The 13,884-nt window shown below is 50.0% G+C and overlaps 1 long non-coding RNA gene across 1 annotated transcript; it reads right to left on the reverse strand.

Annotated features, from left to right (window-relative positions):
* Positions 1-2,153: 2,153 nt before the first annotated feature.
* Positions 2,154-6,716, reverse strand: LOC120686143. The gene is made up of 4 exons (XR_005680002.1): positions 6,524-6,716; positions 4,966-5,139; positions 2,398-3,881; positions 2,154-2,293 (listed from the first exon to the last, which is right to left on the reverse strand). It is a non-coding gene; the product is annotated as an uncharacterized LOC120686143 (long non-coding RNA).
* Positions 6,717-13,884: the final 7,168 nt, after the last annotated feature.

Consider the following 13,884-nt stretch of genomic DNA (forward strand, 5'->3'; position numbering starts at 1 on the left):
ATCTGGAAGAAAGAAAAGGACTCAAAAAAACCCAACACGCGGCCCACGTACACAGTGCGGCCCATCTGCACCCCCCTCGAACCCGCGGGGCAATCTCCGACTCGCTCGAGGACTCCCCGTTGAGGCCCTCGACCACGCCCCGCGTCTCCGCCACGCTCGAGGGTAGCGACCCTACCCTCGAGAGAGCAGATTGACTCTGCCTCGCTCGAGGCCACCCACAGCGCCCGGGTCAGATGGCGTCAGGCCGCCATTCCCCACGGTGGCTGTGACCGGGGTCCCGTCCGCCAACTCCGGTCACTGCTCCACCATTCCGGACATTGTGGCGATACTATGGGAACCTACGACGCAGTGCAAGACGTGCTCGGCACTGCTCCAGCCACTGTGCTGCCAACTCCCCATACCTCCTTCAAACTTTCCCCTCCGCGGAGCCCTCGAACAGCATGGGCACGACCCTCGGAAGCGGCTCCGGCCTTGACCAGGACAAGACCTTGGCCCGCAGGACCCTCGGAACGTCGCCACGCCACGCCTGGAGGACGATACCCTCTACAGCAATGACCACGCCGCCTGCTGGAGCTACAAGGACGCCGGCGCGATCTCCGCAAGGCCGAGGACAATGCCCAGGACGACTGCCACGCTAGGCGCCATACCCCACAGTGTACTTTCCACAGTGCTCAACCACTGCAATCCCGCGATTCAGGGAGAAGACGACGACTTCCATGATCTCCTGTGCATGTACACCGCCCCTTCTTGTGTCTATAAAAGGAGGAGGTGGGCCTTGTCTTGGGGGGGGGCAATCCGGTAGAAAACAATACTTAGCACCGCACACAGAGCCCAAACGCTCTTCTGAGCCCCGATATTGGCACTCGCCTCAATCAACTCCTCCTCTAGCAGAGACTTGGGAGCTTCCCTCCCTCTCTCGCCTCGCTTGTACCCCTACTACAGGCACCCCCGGTGCAAGACATTACAGTGCTCTCGCACACCCTTTTGCTGGACGTACGGCCCCACGGCCGGAACCAGGATACACCCGTGCGTTACTGTGTTGCCTCTTGCATCAACATCTGGGACGAGGAACACGCAGCATCATCACTAGTTGGTTCCGGACCGCCGGGTCAGGATGCCAACAGATCATAATCCACTCACTTGCAAAAGAAAAGGAAAAGGCCTGAATCTTCCGGTGCAGGATGCCACCAGCACCAACTTGGTAGAAGATGATGAAGATCACTGTAGTAATGGATGGACAGGGAGAGGGCTGGAATGGAATAAGCGCTAAGATTTTCCAAGGGAAACATGGGGTGGTGGTAGTTGGTAGTTGGTAGCTCACATGACATCACCTCCAAAAGACAGCAGCAGCAGCAGCCACAGGCCACACCCGGTCTTCTTCTTCCTACGAATCCCCGGCCTGTGCTTTTGCCGTTTTGCGTGCACCCACAATTGCCAATTGCTCCCATCTCATCTCCGACCTCAACCATCCTTTTCAAGCGTCATTTTCCAATGGCTTGGCAAGCTTTTTATTATGGCATTTGGGAAAAGCGTGCTCTTTTGTTGGGGCTCACCTTCTAGAAGCCCAAATGAAGTGACTCCTCCGTCCCAACCCCAATGACTGACTTCCTAAGAGTGGTCAGTAGTGGATGCAACGTCCGCTTGCAAACTACATCTCTATCAGTGAGCAGCAATGGATGCGAAAAGGCAGGCGATATTGCAGGTCACCTAATCTTTTTTTTTTCAGAAAAAAGGGAGCAGCTGCTACAGCCCAGGAAAAGTTTTTTTAAGGGCAAGTCCAGGAAAAGTTAGAAAGCGATACCAGCGGGCTGTTTCATAGTCTTGGCTGAGGCAACAAAAATCTAACAGCTTATCGACTACTAACTTTAGTGGAAGTCCAATATGCATCCTTTTATGTTAAGTTACACGGTTTTGGATCACCCTGCCCCGCCCAATAATTTTTGTTAAACAGTCAGGATCGTGGCCGCTAAACTTTGGTGTACATCTTCTAAGATCTTGTCAGCCATTTTGCGTGGTATACAGTGAGTGGTAACTGGTGGTGAATATGCTGATCTTTTTTGTTTGAGAATAAAAGCAATCTTTATCCTCCTGCCTAACCATCGAGCATCACATGTTCATGATGCTCGACTCCACTTGAGAACTTCTTCCTCTTGCTGTATCTAGAATTCTAGATGATGAGTGTATTGTCCTTACATTATGCATACCTGGCTATGTAGAAGACAGTGCGTGCTTTTGAGTATGAGCAGGCAGTCCAGCAACATGTATGCATCCTCACATCTATATGTAAGGTAACCTACAAAAACGACATGAAAACCATACGCTACAATTACTTAGATTTGTTCAGTCTGCATCACTTCCTTAAAGGTAGCTTAGGAAACCCAGCTGAGAAAACAGTACCTTATAGCGGCTTTACAGAATGATAGCCCAAGTAACAGCTGCTTTTGAAGTCACGATTATTCATTTAAGCTGTTCAGGACCATTCAGTGAACTCTGTCATGTATGTTCTGGAAAAGCAACTGCAACTACAGGACCACACATACTACAGGAGGTCATAGTTCTGCATACTAAAACCTAATATGATTAGCCATTTGCACGATCTCCAGATCACATCAAGAATATATCATGTGCACTTATCTTTGCAAAAAGAACAAAAAATGAATTAATGATTCTGTTGAACATGTAAACAGTGAGCAGATATAAATGAATACCTAGTCGTCAGAATACTTATTGCAAAATTAACCCTAATCTATCCACACAGATTCTTGTCTGTATTGACAGCAACTAGATCCTAAAACCACCGACCCATTGCGGTTGATCTTAGCTTTACACCTTTTGTTTTAGTGGCCCCCTACAACACGGATTGTGGCACGATCCTCCATCTTGCGAGTGTTAACAGAATACTATGTGCTATACAAAGTATTGCCACGAGAAAGAGTGTAACAATTGTACCAGTTTGTTACCAAATACAATCCCAAAACAGACTAGGGGTGACCTTTACCTGAAACTCTCAAACCAATTGTCTCGAAACAAAGGCAGGTTCAAAAGAACTCATGCAGCCATTAAATTGGCAGAATATGTAAAGAACAAGGCAGTATATTGTGCATATGTGCCGCAAATGGTTTTATTCTAAAGTCAAAATGCTACTTTATTCATTCATTGTGCTCTAAAGATGCATAGGCACTCCATTATGGAGCACTACAACCATTGTCCATTGGTGAGATTCTCTCCCATCAGCAAGGTGAAACACCCAGCTGGTTTGACTGCATGCCAAATTGCTCTCAATCTTTTCCGACATGCAGCACACATGACATGAGTGGAGCAGATAAGTGCACAAATGCCTTTTCCAGATGAAAGGCACATAAGCTTTTGGATAAATCTACTTTCCAAAGCAAAAGAGAAGAAAAGATGTAAAGGTGTTTTGACATTCATACTACATAGGATGAGTTAGGTCTAGTGAAGGTTCTACCTGTGACTGAGTAGGACTCGAGGAAACCAAAAGGGAAAAGAAAGGAGAAAAGAAAAATATAGTGGGTGGGATATTGTGGATGCATGCGGATATGATGCAAAGCCTGTATAGCTTTACCTAACACCACCGTTTGAGCAACTGAAAGATGCTGTAAGTGATTTATCTATAACGTCAATGATGAAGAGTGCAATAACCCCTTCTAGAATGAGGTAGGTCAGGTGCAAAAATACTTCAAATCTTTGTCAGTGCATCAGAACCGGCACCTAACAAGAGAAGTGAGTAAAAAGATACTATAACCTCCAGCGCACCCACCACAGGCTGCTCCAGTTCATAAAGGCATGAAGGTATGGTAGGCTCAATGCATCGGAAGCTTCTATGGATCTTTGCCATTGCATCACTCGGGCGGCTGGGCCACCTAACATGCAGATAACAAGAGATAATTTTTCAAATTTTCTGGAATGACATCAGTACTAGAACCTTTGGTGTTAGTTTATTGAACCACGTCCCTATCAAACTCCTGTTTCCAGGAAACAGTCAAAAACATTTTATAAAAAAGTCTTGCTTTTTTACATTTCTGTTGTTTCGCTCTCAAGCAATAGCATCTAGTTAATGTATTCATGTCATCCCATGATGGAAGAAGGGCAAGGAAAATATCCCCAGCATGTACAAAATCAAAGCATAGTTTGTGCTGGTGACATAACTAAGCTGGCGTAGCATATTGATATTATTCAGAAGAGGAGCTTATTTCCCTAAGTAAGGGTTCATGATAGGCCTTCATGATGACTAATTTAATGGATTTACCTTGTTAGTGGAAAAGCGGGTGAGGGATAAAATTTTATTCAGGCAAAAGTTTATGTAGGTATCTTTGAGTTTATATGAATTAATTATACCAATCAGTTGCAGAAAGATGATACAGTGTGAGGACATCGTGGGTCCAACATCTTTGATGAAGAATAAGACATTAACGATTTCTGGGAAGACAGCTGTATTAACTGAATAAGTTATCCTAAGGATAGATGAGATGAGAAGTCTTAAAAGTTAAAACCACAAGATATTAATTTAATTCCCGTATTCATGACACAAGCTAAATCATTGTGTAGGATAAGGTGAATGCTTGGAGGACTTAGTTATATGTTTAGAAACTAAAATATGCTGAATGATTGAATGGGCTGGTGGCAAGTTCATGCAAAGAGCATCGACATGGACCAAACTGTTCCTTCAGAATTTTGAAGGAAGCAAAGCACTAATAAGGCCAGTTTTGGGCCATGGGCCTGAATCTGGGCACCATTTGAGCATATTTGTATAGACGAATCAAGATAGTTTTGACAAAAATGACCAGAATAATATATAATCTTTCGGATTAAAAAAAACAAGATTGTGAATAATTATATGCACATCAACACGTATAGCAAAATTTTCAACCCAAGAACAAAATTTATTAGAGTCCATGGAGGGTAAAACAGTAATCCACATTGACATATATCAGGTTGATTGCATACCTGAACCAAAAGTGCCTTATTAACTATTCTTAGGTTATGCAGATGCTTTCTCCTCTCCGATACTCAATTGTCTACCAGTGGTTGCCCACATATGCTTTTAGCCTGTTACAATACATTTCTGGTTTGTAGCTGCAACGTTACACTGACTGATCCAATCTTGAGCTTTGCTGATGTCTGCACATGCGCAGTCCCAATGTAGATAATTATCAAAATATAATAGCAATATGGTTTGAATAGACAATTCCTTTAATTTCACCCTAAGATTTATTCTAGATTAAGAAGAAAAATGTTATGATCATCCAATTTGATGGTTTGAATCAAATGTGATATTTGGACATCAGAATGTAAACCACCTGATTTAGGACATGAAAAACTCTTTCTAGATCAGAGATCAGATCAAATAAAAAAGTACTTCACAGATCCGTTTTTGACCGAGCAATACTTCACAGATCTAACATCTATGAATAATTGAATATTATGTTGTTATAACTAATCCAAACAGTGCTAAAACGAATAACTCTATTCAGGTTCTGTTTGGAACAAAGGAACTTCACAAGCAACAATTAAATTCACCGGATACAGTTGTTTCTGCAAATGCTTAGTGTTCACAGTTCATTTAAACCATAGAAAATAGAAAGCATAATTTCATAATTTCCTGAGTATCCTAAAACAAAATCTCTGTACCTTTTTTTCAGCTATGCAAATGGGAATAGCATAGTTTGTTTGGCTGGTTTACCTCAGCAATGTTACAAGGCATAATTTCTTGTGTATCTTAAAAACAAATCTTTGTATCATTTTTGAGGAATTTTACAATAGTTGAAACAAACGAGCATCGTCGATCAGGCTGAAATCGACGGCTGAGACATAGAGGTACCTAGAAAGAGGTACCAATTGGTACCAAAGTATGTGAGATCCATACCAAAATCGTTTTTTTTAGAAGGATACCAAAATCGTTTACACTAGCATTTACAGGGATATGGTTTCTCAGATTGGGTAACTAAAATATTAATTATGCTGGAATTAGAAACTACCATGGAAAAACAGTGATTAGATTAGCATTGCCGTCTGGGCTGGTGACCAAAGGCACAAGTCATCCCACAAGTAATGCCAAATTTCCAATCTACAAAATGCTCCTAAGAACAGAGTGCAGCACAACTGTTGCTTTCCATGGATCCATGGTTGAAGACAGAATGCAGACCCTAATATGGGCCATCTGATGGCAATACTAGGCAGCTGCTATCATGATTTAGGCAGAAAATCACTTATGCTAGTGCGAGTAGTGATCCGAATTCTTCAGAAAAACACAGGAACAGCTCTGCTGTGCTCTGTACATGATTCATTTATTCGGTTTGCTTGGATTTATAATTTTTATATTCCGCAAGGAGGAACCCCCGACGGACTCCCCGATCCATCATTTAAGCAGACCAAACCCAAAAACCTACGATCTCTCCCCACGGGAACTAAACCGATCGACTTAGGGAAGCGACAGCTAGCAATGTTGGCACACATAAACCCTAGATGAAATGAGAACTCGCTGGAGGAAGCACGAGCGGCTCACCGGGCCAGTTGATGCGTCAGAGGCGCCGGTGGCGTCGGGCGGCGGCTCCGCGCCGCTGGCCCGCCCGCGTCGAGCCGGCGATCGGGCCTCTCCACGGCGGGCCGGCCGGCCGCGACGGCGGCGAGTCCCGCGGGTTGGAGGATTTCAAATGGGAGCGGAGTTTCCGTGTGGGGTTTGATTCGAGTGGAGTGGAGACAGGGGCTTCCTGGTTTAGCGCGAACGCAGAGCCGGGAGGTCTTATGGTTTGAGGCTGGACTGTGGGGCCCCGGAGAGGGGCCGTGGCTTTTGCCTTTGCAAGGAAATTACCCCTGCGTCTCTGGAATGCAACTCCCGCTTCTCGATAAATTAAATAATTTTAAATTTGATTAAATTTGTAAAAAAATACTATCATTTAGGTCTCCAGTACGAAAATATATTACATGACTAATCTAATAATACTTAAATTTGTAGCATAAGCAGTAATACTATTTTGATAAATTTAGTCAAACTTGAGATTGTTTGAATTCTCAGGAAACGCGAATAGCATTCTTCCTGGGAGGAGTACATCCCTTCAACTTATGAAAATCACTAAAACAGGGCAAAATGAGTGCATGCGCCCTTGTAATTTGTAAACATGTAGCAGTCCGATTATACATAATACATTATTGCTTGAACATTAAAGATATTTTCACAGTTATTATCAAACATATGAAGCGAATTATTTTATCTAAAATTATGCAATATTATTTGAAGTTACTCATGTACATGCAATTAAACAATTATATCCACATATTGTTTGCGTGTCCATACATATTTAAAATGGCCGATGTACGTGCAATGTTAAGATTATAGCTAATTTTGTGCTATCTAGTACTGGACCCTAAATGTTCTGGTTGAGTTTTAACACCATAAACATTGAACTTGCTTACTTATACTTGCAAACATATTCATTGTCTTCCAAAGCAATTTTGATGACCAAATGTACTTTACTTTAGTTAACTTCTTCTTTGTCATTTCATGTGTTGTGGACCGATTCTTCGGTCACAAGTTCCAGCGTCGTAACAAGAAGCCGGCTTCTACTAGTGGCTAGGATAATTTCTGTTTTATTTAATGTAATTTCGGATTATTCAGGTGTGTTAGTTGGTTTGTTCGGGCCGGCTCTATATAAAGGAGGAGCCGGCACATCGGACAATTAAGCAGATAATAAACCTCAAAGAGTTCAGAGCCTCCAAGGGAGGGCGAACTAGGGTTTATTACCCTGCTACCGCGTTATCTATCCCTAAGCGCTATCATCTAGTATCAGTTGCCTTTGATCTTGCGCCTCCTCTCAGCCCACCGCCAGAACCCTAATCAAACCCTTCCCTGCGTCAACTCCACAGCCAGCCGCCAGGCAGAGCCTCCCTCACCCGGCGCCACCCCCTTCACCGCCACCATGGCTGAAGACGAAGAGCAGCCAATCACCAAGGCAATCTTCGAAGAGGCCATTGACAAGATAATCAAGATGATGGGCGGTCTCGGCAAGAAGGTCGACACGGAGGTCTCCGCGGTTCGCCAAGACTACACCCACCTGTCGACCTCGATCAAGAATGTCCAGACTCAATTGCTGGATAAGTAGGGACGCTTCGACCAGGACGCATTTGGCGGCGGCTTTGATCGCGGTCCTCCCCCACCCGTCCACAAACTCCATTTTCCCAAGTACGATGGATCAGAAGACCCCATCACTTGGATCCACAAGGGAGAACAATTCTTCCGAGCTCATGGCACACCGGAGGATCAGAAGGTTTGGACGGCCTCGTTCTACCTGCAAGGCGCGGCCAGCCAGTGGTACTACCGCTGGGAGAAGAATCATGGCGTTCCGGAGTGGAAAGCATTCGTAGACGGCGTCCAGAAGCGTTTCGGGCCTCTTCTGCGCAGCAATCCGCTCAGCGAGCTCTCTCGTTGTCGCCGCACCAGATCTGTCGACGAGTACGTCGACCAATTCCTCAAGCTCCTGGCCCGCTGCGAAGATGTCACCGAGAAACAGCAGATCGATCTGTTCACGGCCGGCCTGCTGCAACCGATGAGCACCGACGTCGAGATGCATGCACCGACCACACTGGAGGACGCCATGGCACTGGCGCGTTCGTACGAACGCCGCCTCCAGATCACGACCGACACCCCTCGCACTCCGGTGCGCCCGGCCGAGTCGGCGGCCACTTCGTCGACGCCTGCGGCTCCGGCAAACAACGCGCCCAAGCCAGCCGCGACCTCTACTCGTCCTCGCCGTCTCTCGCCAAATGAGATGGCCCAACGCCGCCTCAAGGGCTTGTGCTTCAACTGTCCGGCGAAATTCAGCAAGGAGCATCTCAAGCAATGTCCCATGCGGGGCATCTACATCATGGACATGGAGGAAGATGGTGCCGGTTCCAACTCGGACACCGACGGCCCTCCAGAGGTGTCCATCCACGCCATGGCCGGTATCCCCACGGGCGCACCATGCTGCTGCACACCACAGTGTTGCGGGAGCCGCTCGTTGCCCTCGTCGACTCGGGTTTGACACACTACTTCATGTCTACCACCACCGCCGAACGCCTCGGGCTCCAGCCGACGCCACGCCCTGGCCTCACTGTCGGCGTTGCCAACGGCGAACGCATGGCCTCCGCCAGCGTCTGCCCCAACACTGCGATCTCCATCGTCGGCTAAGACTTCTGCGTTGACATCTACGTCATCCCCCTGGCGGGATACGAGATGGTCTTGGGGTGCCAATGGCTGCGCACCCTGGGACCCGTGCTGTGGGACTTCAAGTTGAAGACCATGATGTTCTGGCGTGATTCCCACCGAGTTTGTTGGCTCGGCGTCGGCGCAACTCCATCGCCAAAGCTGTCCGCGCTAGGCACGGTGGACCTCCTGGAACGCCTCCTGCAAGAATTCAGCGACCTGTTCGCCGAACCGACGGGCCTACCTCCTCAGCGCCATCTGGATCACCGCATCCACCTCGCCCCCGACACAGCACCCGGGGCGGTCCGCCCCTACCGCTACCCACAGCTCCTGAAGGATGAGATCGAGTGCCAGTGCCAAGAGATGCTTTAGCAAGGCATCATCCGGCCAAGTACTCTGACGTTCTCCTCTCCCGTCCTCTTGGTGCACAAGAAGGACGTCAGCTGGTGATTCTGCGTCGACTACAGGGCGCTGAACGCCAAGACCATCCGGGACATGTTTCCAATTTTGGTCGTTGAGGAGCTTCTGGACGAGCTCCACGGCGCAATGTACTTCACCAAGCTGGATCTGCGCAACGGCTACTTCCAAGTGCGGATGTTCGACGATGACATCGCCAAGACGGCGTTCCGCACCCACCATGGCCATTACGAATTCCTCGTGATGCCATTCGGCCTCACCAATGCGCCATCTACATTTCAAGCACTCATGAACGAGGTCCTTCACCCCTTCCTGCGCCGGTGTGTTCTTGTTTTCTTTGACGACATATTGATCTACAGCAAGACTTGGGCCGAGCACCTCCAGCATATGCATGCGGTCTTCACCGTTTTGCGTGAGCACAGCCTGGTGCTCAAGCGCTCCAAGTGCCTCTTCGCGCAGCGCAACGCCGCCTACCTCGGGCACGTGATCACTGGCGCTGGTGTGGCCATGGACGAGTCGAAGATTGAAGCTGTCAAGGCGTGGCCGATCCCCAAGACCATCAGGGCGCCGCGAGGCTTTCTTGGCCTCCCGGGCTACTACCGGCGCTTCATCCACAACTACGGGATCATCGCGGCACCACTGACCGCCCTCCTCAAGAAGGAGGCGTTCCGCTGGTCGGACGATGCTACGGCAGCCTTCGACGCCCTCAAGGCCGCCCTGACGTCCGCACCTGTGCTGCAGCTTCCGAACTTCGGCAGCGAGTTTGTCATTGACTGCGATGCCTCCGGATCCGGTTTCGGAGCGGTCCTCCACCAGGGCCAAGGGCCCATCGCCTTCTTCAGCCGCACTGTGGCGCCGCAGCACGCCAAACTAGCCACTTACGAGCGGGAATTGATCGGCCTCGTCCAGGCTGTTCGTCACTAGAGGTCGTACCTCTGGACGCAGTCGTTCACCATCAGAACCGGCCACTGCAGCTTGAAGCATCTCCTCGACCAGCGCCTCTCGACTATTCCGCAGCACACATGGGTCAGTAAGCTTTTTGGCTACACCTTCTCTGTGATCTACAGGCCTGGTCGCCAGAACGCGGCCGCGGACGCCCTGCCTCGCCGCGACGAGGACTCAGACGCTAGCACTATCCGCCTCGGAGTTTGCCATCTTCGACGACTTCAGACGGGAGGCGGACACCGTCCAAGACATCATTGACAAGCGCGCGCGAGATCGCGGATGGCATGGCCGGCGCCGCTTGGTACATGATGGACGGCTTTGTCATGCATCGCGGACGCATGTTCGTCCCTTCGGCATCGTCGCTGTGGCCACAGCTCCTTGCCACAGCGCACGGTTTGGGACATGAGGGCGCTCAGAAGACGTTACACCGCCTCCGTGCTTCCTTCTACAATCCACACGCGAGTCGTCTCGTCCGCGACTACATCAAGGGTTGCGAGGTCTTCCAACGAAACAAGACCGAACATCTACACCCAGTGGGTCTTCTACAGCCCCTCGACGTCCCGAGCTCGGTCTGGTCGGACATCGCCATGGACTTCGTCGAGGGTTTCCCGCGTGTTTGGGGGAAATCAGTCGTCCTCACTATCGTCGACCGTTTCTCCAAGTACGCTCATTTCATCACGGTCGGCCACCCCTACACTGCTACATCCATCGCCCGGGTCTTCTTCGACCAGATCATACGACTACATGGTCTCCCATGCTCAATTGTGAGTGACAGGGACCCGGTCTTCACAAGCAAGCTGTGGACGGAGCTCTTCACACTCGCCGGCGTCAAGCTCCGCCTCAGCTCGGCATTCAGGCTTCAGACGGACGGCCAATTGGAGGTTACTAATCGCATTTTGGGCGTCTACCTCCGCTGCCTCGCAGGTGATCGTCCTCGCAGTTGGCTGCGTTGGCTTCCATGGGTGGAATACTGCTACAATTCATCGTACCAGTCCGCCCTCCAGATGACGCCGTTCCAGGTGGTCTACGGCCGTCCCCCAGCGACCCTACTGTCCTACGAGCCCGGTGTGGCTCGAGTGGTCGCGCTGGACCGCCAGCTCTAGGAGCGCGATGCGTTCTTGGCTGACATCAGAGAGCGCCTTCTCCAAGCCCAAGACTACATGAAGGAGCATCACGACAAGACTCATCGTCATGTTGAGTTTGAGGTGGGCAAATGGGTTTGGCTTCGCCTTCATCATCGTGCAGCGGCTTCAATCAAGGGATGCTCCTCCGCCAAGCTTTCGCTGCGCTACTATGGACCTTTCCAGGTCCGGGAACGCATCGGTTCGGTGGCTTACCGTCTACAGCTTCCGGCCAAGGCCCGCTTGCACGATGTGTTCCATGTGGTGTTTCTCAAGAAGTACACAGGAGATTCGCCATCGACGACCGTGCCTCTACCTCCCATCGTTCATGGCCGGGGTGTCCCTGCGCCGGCTTCTGTTCTTCGCGCCCGGCCATCCAGCATATCGTGGGATCTACTCGTCCAGTGGCAAGGGCAATCAGATGCGGATGCCACCTGGGAGCCGCTGGAACATTTTAAGGAGTCGTTCCCTGATTTTCAGCTTGAGGACAAGCTGTTTTCTTATGGGGAGGGAAGTGTTGTGGACCGATTCTTCGGTCACAAGTTCCAGCGTCGTAACAAGAAGGCGGCTTCTACTAGTGGCTAGGATAATTTCTGTTTTATTTAATGTAATTTCGGATTATTCAGGTGTGTTAGTTGGTTTGTTAGGGCCGGCTCTATATAAAGCAGGAGCCGGCACATTGGACAATTAAGCAGATAATAAACTTCAAAGAATTCAGAGCCTCCAAGGAAGGGCGAACTAGAGTTTATTACCCTGCTACCGTGTTATCTATCCCTAAGTGCTATCATCATGACTCTTTATATAAAGCTAAAAAAGAAGATGATTGGAGTACGTGGTTACAATGTATCGTATATTTTCATGTTTTTCTTCCATGCCATAAAGAGTCATGAAATGACAAAGAAGAAAAACATTTGGCATATATTCTCAAATACCGCGCTCCACAGGGACCTTTTCGCAAAACTGCGGCCATTCTTTCTGCTTACCTCCTCCGTATGATGAGAAATTTTGATATTTAGGACTAAGTTCGCAGGCCTCACGCGATATGGGTCTCAGTTCGCAGGCCTTTCGAAACAAGGGATCGAGGCTGCGAAATGTTTCAAAACAGAGGTTTTTCTCCATTTTTCGAGTTTCTCAATATTTTGGTAATTCTTATCCTTCCCCAGCCCTACTGAAAAGATAAAACTACCCTTACCATGTGAGCGGCTGGATCAAATCGATTGTAGTCTCCGTTCTTTCCCGTTCTTCTGATCCTCCGGGCAGCGTCCGTCTTCCTCCCTCGTCTCACTCCCGGCCGGCGCCCGCCCAGCCTCTGCTCTCCGTCCATCGGCGGCGCTCGCCCAGCCCCTCCTCTCCAGCCACCGGCAGCGCCCGCCCAGACCCGCCCAGAGCCGGCGAGGAGCAGCAGCAGCGAAGTAGGCAGGGCCACCCTCTGCTGCGTGGAAGCGGCGTCGTGGCGTGGAAGGGCCGGCACCCACAGCTTCTCCCCCGCGCGCAGATGGCCGCGCTCACCGCCCTGTGCGCCACGCTGGTGCCGCCCCTGCCGGCGGCGGCCGAGGCGTTCCTCCGCGGCTCGGCCAACGACGCCCCGGTCCCCAGCGAGGTGGCACAGCTCATGGCGCGGGCGTGCCTGCCCGAGGCACTGGCGCTGGTGCGCGCGGTGCTGTGGCTCCTGGGCACACGCCTCGGCACGCTAGCGCTGTGCTGCGGGTGCGGCGGGGCTCGCCGCGGCTGCCTGTCGTGGCGGCGCCTGTTCGTGCGGCGGTTCGACGAGCTGCCCGTGGAGCACCGGGAGGCCGCGCTCTGGTGGTGGAGCCGGCAGACGCTGCTCTTGTCGTTGCGCCACTTTCTCCATGTCTCCATCCATAATTCCATATCCGTTGCTGCTACCCTGGAGCAATAATCAATGGATTTTGTTCACTTTTCCCGCGAGGTACTCAGCGGGCAGGGAGGGGAGCGGTGCTGCGCGGGTCTGGGCAGGCACCGCCGGTGGCCGGAGAGGAGAGGGAGCGAGATGAGGGCGCTAGGTTGGGAGGGAGGAAGAACGGGTGCTGTGTGGAGCATCGGACGAACGGGATAGAGACTTCTGATCCAGCTCCTCACATGACAAGGGTAGTTTTGTCTTTTTAGTAGGGTTGGAGAAGAAAAAAACTACCAAAATGTTGAGAAACTCAAAAAAATAGAGAAACACCCTGTTTTGAAACA

This window comes from Panicum virgatum, chromosome 8N (assembly GCF_016808335.1).
Source record: "Panicum virgatum strain AP13 chromosome 8N, P.virgatum_v5, whole genome shotgun sequence".
NCBI lineage: Eukaryota > Viridiplantae > Streptophyta > Magnoliopsida > Poales > Poaceae > Panicum > Panicum virgatum.